Below are 5000 nucleotides of genomic sequence, written 5' to 3' on the forward strand. Positions count from 1 at the left end.
CGGTACCGGTGAGCGTTGCACTCGCAGTCGCAAGAACGTACGGCAAGTATATTACCTGGAAGAGTCAATGACAGTCCACGCCCCCCTGCGTGGGAAGAGTCTTTCTAGGCATGACCCACCGGAAGGGCGCAGCGTCCCCCACCCCAGACATGTGACGTCACACCATCGGTATTGACGACTAGACTGATTCCTTATAATCATTTGCCATACACCGGTGGAAGCTGCCGAGACGAGTAACTACATAGCGGGCTCGCCGTGTCACTAATGTACAGAGATACAACAGTTTCCGACTGGAACCGGATTAAACGTATACACGGCGCTGATTAGTAATAGATAGAGCCATCAGAATACAGATAATGTATACAACTGTCCGTATACATGCTGAAAGACTCTGCCTCACAATCACAACCACACGTCAGCCACACACCCTTATCACGCACTACTCTCTGCCTGTAACACGCACACAGACAATATGTAAGCACCAGCATGGAACAACACCCAGTGCATCCTCTCCGCCACATTAGACAATCCACACTGTCATAACCAGACTGGGAGGTCCACTCAGAAAACAGAATATCCCACCCACCCGACAACCACCATTGCTCAGCCAAGCCACCAACACCCACACATGTCCTACACAGGGGTGCACCCAACATCACAATACTGCCTCCTCTCACAGCACACAAACAATGGCAGGATGAAAGACACAGGTCTGCCACAAGCATGGAATGAGAGCGCCGCCTGTCATGAGCCAAAGGTGCATCCTGACGTGGCAAATCAGATGATGCCGCAGGCATCCACTTACTATAATCACAATCAACAAACCGGCCGCCCCGCCCCGCCCCCCATTAAACCTTTCCTTACAACAATGTGTACCTTAACCTAACCTATATCGTACCGTAACCTAACCTATATCGTACCGTAACCTAACCTATGTCGTACCGTAACCTAACCTATGTCGTACCGTAACCTAACCTATGTCGTACCGTAACCTAACCTATGTCGTACCGTAACCTAACCTATGTCGTACCGTAACCTAACCTATGTCGTACCGTAACCTAACCTATGTCGTACCGTAACCTAACCTATGTCGTACCGTAACCTAACCTATGTCGTACCGTAACCTAACCTATGTCGTACCGTAACCTAACCTATGTCGTACCGTAACCTAACCTATGTCGTACCGTAACCTAACCTATGTCGTACCGTAACCTAACCTATGTCGTACCGTAACCTAACCTATGTCGTACCGTAACCTAACCTATGTCGTACCTTAACCTAACCTATGTCGTACCTTAACCTACCCTATGTCGTACCTTAACCTAACCTATGTCGTACCTTAACCTAACCTATGTCGTACCTTAACCTAACCTATGTCGTACCTTAACCTAACCTAGTGTCGTACCTTAACCTAACCTATGTCGTACCTTAACCTAACCTATGTCGTACCTTAACCTAACCTATGTCGTACCTTAACCTAACCTATGTCGTACCTTAACCTAACCTATGTCGTACCTTAACCTAACCTATGTCGTACCTTAACCTAACCTATGTCGTACCTTAACCTAACCTATGTCGTACCTTAACCTAACCTATGTCGTACCTTAACCTAACCTATGTCGTACCTTAACCTAACCTATGTCGTACCTTAACCTAACCTATGTCGTACCTTAACCTAACCTATGTCCCTTAACCTAACCTATGTCGTAACCTTAACCTAACCTATGTCGTACCTTAACCTAACCTATGTCGTACCTTAACCTAACCTATGTCGTACCTTAACCTAACCTATGTCGTACCTTAACCTAACCTATGTCGTACCTTAACCTAACCTATGTCGTACCTTAACCTAACCTATGTCGTACCTTAACCTAACCTATGTCGTACCTTAACCTAACCTATGTCGTACCTTAACCTAACCTATGTCGTACCTTAACCTAACCTATGTCGTACCTTAACCTAACCTATGTCGTACCTTAACCTAACCTATGTCGTACCTTAACCTAACCTATGTCGTACCTTAACCTAACCTATGTCGTACCTTAACCTAACCTATGTCGTACCTTAACCTAACCTATGTCGTACCTTAACCTAACCTATGTCGTACCTTAACCTAACCTATGTCGTACCTTAACCTAACCTATTGTCGTACCTTAACCTAACCTGTATTGCGCCTTAACCTAACCTGTATTGCGCACTTAACGTAACCTGTATTGCGCCTTAACGTAACCTGTATTGCGCCTTAACGTAACCTGTATTGCGCCTTAACGTAACCTGTATTGCGCCTTAACGTAACCTGTATTGCGCCTTAACGTAACCTGTATTGCGCCTTAACGTAACCTGTATTGCGCCTTAACGTAACCTGTATTGCGCCTTAACGTAACCTGTATTGCGCCTTAACGTAACCTGTATTGCGCCTTAACGTAACCTGTATTGCGCCTTAACGTAACCTGTATTGCGCCTTAACGTAACCTGTATTGCGCCTTAACGTAACCTGTATTGCGCCTTAACGTAACCTGTATTGCGCCTTAACGTAACCTGTATTGCGCCTTAACGTAACCTGTATTGCGCCTTAACGTAACCTGTATTGCGCCTTAACGTAACCTGTATTGCGCCTTAACGTAACCTGTATTGCGCCTTAACGTAACCTGTATTGCGCCTTAACGTAACCTGTATTGCGCCTTAACGTAACCTGTATTGCGCCTTAACGTAACCTGTATTGCGCCTTAACGTAACCTGTATTGCGCCTTAACGTAACCTGCATTGCGCCTTAACGTAACCTGCATTGCGCCTTAACGTAACCTGTATTGCGCCTTAACGTAACCTGCATTGCGCCTTAACGTAACCTGCATTGCGCCTTAACGTAACCTGTATTGCGCCTTAACGTAACCTGTATTGCGCCTTAACGTAACCTGTATTGCGCCTTAACGTAACCTGTATTGCGCCTTAACGTAACCTGTATTGCGCCTTAACGTAACCTGTATTGCGCCTTAACGTAACCTGTATTGCGCCTTAACGTAACCTGTATTGCGCCTTAACGTAACCGATATTGCGCCTTAACGTAACCTATATTGCGCCGTAACGTAACCTATATTGCGCCGTAACGTAACCCACATTGCCCCTTAACGTAACCTATATTGCGCCGTAACGTAACCTATATTGCGCCGTAACGTAACCCACATTGCCCCTTAACGTAACCCACATTGCCCCTTAACGTAACCCACATTGCCCCTTAACGTAACCCAACACACGTTGGGCCTTAACCCAACACACGTTGGGCCTTAACCCAACACACGTTGGGCCGTAACCCAACACACGTTGGGCCTTAACCCAACACACGTTGGGCCTTAACCCAACACACGTTGGGCCTTAACCCAACACACGTTGGGCCTTAACCTGCTCTGTAATTGTCATACGACGCGTTAAATTAGTGTAGTGTTGCCTAACTGCAACCCCCGCAATATAGTTTGCTACTCGCACTGCCCGGTCCCCAGTGTATCGCTTCATGTTAAACACCTTGCAGCTATACACTGTAATGTGGATGGCAGCAGGACGTACATGCTCAATGCCCTTTGCAGTTGTTCATTGGCATTTGCAGTTGTTCATTGGCATTCGCATGGCGAAGCACTTAGCCTACGCTGTGGTACGGCCTGTGTCAACTGTCCGCTGATGTTGTACGTCCAAATCACACACTGTACTGCACATTGGTCCTCATGTACTGAATGATACATCGTGGTACATGTGACCGTACAACGACTGCGCCAACAACGGCGAACCATGCGGTCCAAATGTTGTGCACTCAGCTACGTGTCGTCTCCCTATAAGAGCTGGATTGCAGTGTGGTATGCCCTGGATGGCGATCAGCATGAGCCGTCTGTTGATGTAGTGGCGCGTGTTGTCAGACGTAGTCGTCTCTTCTCACACACCGTGATAGCACGGTGCACTGCGTTCCACATCTGCGACATGCGACAGAGGCCGGTTGACAGTCGTTCGCGCAATGGACATCGCATACGTACGGGGGCCACCTTCCACGTGTTCGCTAAGCGTGGACATGTTGTTGCGTGTATGTGGGCAGACAGTGTGTCGTGACACCTGACACAGGCATGCAACAATCGTTGAATTTGCAAATGGCGATGGACGCCTACGTTTGCTGGTGACGTTACGCAAATGAACAACTGGTAAACCGTTGTGGTGCGGTTGTTCTCGCTAGGGGTGAATCAGTGATGGCGACGATCGGTTGAGCTACCAACCGGTTGTTGCAGCGATACCCACCATGCCCACGAACGTGAATGGCATGTGGGTGTGAAGCGATACGCGGCGGTGGCTGGGTGGGACCGTCCCCGGCCGGTGAGGGGGGGCCTCCCGGCGTGTTGGCCGTGCGGTGCGTGGGCGCACGCGCTACAGCCGGCTGGTGGGGGCGGCCAGTGGCAGGCGCGCCGGCCGACGGAGGCGGCAGGCGGCGCAGCTGCGCGCCGGCGCACCCTGCACGCGGCGCCGTGCGGCCAAAGTAGGTCCTCGCGGGCCCGGTGCGAAGCGCGGTGGACATCTGCAGTGTGCTGGTCCGATTGAGGACTGTGTGCGCTGAGGATGCGCCGCCGCCCGGCGCTCGGCGCCGCGACGCCGTCTGCTGCTCGGTCGCCTCTGCGGTTCTCGCAGGTGGTTTGTATCGCAGCTGTGCGGACGTGTTGGCGCGTGCGCTGTGCTGGGAGAGTTCGCTTCGGCACCCAAGTGGGGCTTTTGTCCTTCTGTGGCGCTGGCGTTGGAGCTGCCGGTCACCGTAGGTGGCGCGTGTTGTCTCCCGCCGGCAATGCCACGACAGCACGCTCCCGGGCCTCTGTCGGCAGCGGCAAGCTCAGTTGGGAGCACGGGTGGTCGCACCTAAAGCGTCTACTCGCCAAACTCCGGGCGATTGCGCCTCTCTCGAACCCGACCAAGTACTTAGGACGGCGCTGCGCGCCGCCGGGACCTGAGAGGGTTTCGAGGTGTATGGTGCAGGGGAG

The sequence above is a fragment of the Schistocerca americana genome, unplaced genomic scaffold (assembly GCF_021461395.2).
Source record: "Schistocerca americana isolate TAMUIC-IGC-003095 unplaced genomic scaffold, iqSchAmer2.1 HiC_scaffold_1258, whole genome shotgun sequence".
Taxonomy (NCBI): domain Eukaryota; kingdom Metazoa; phylum Arthropoda; class Insecta; order Orthoptera; family Acrididae; genus Schistocerca; species Schistocerca americana.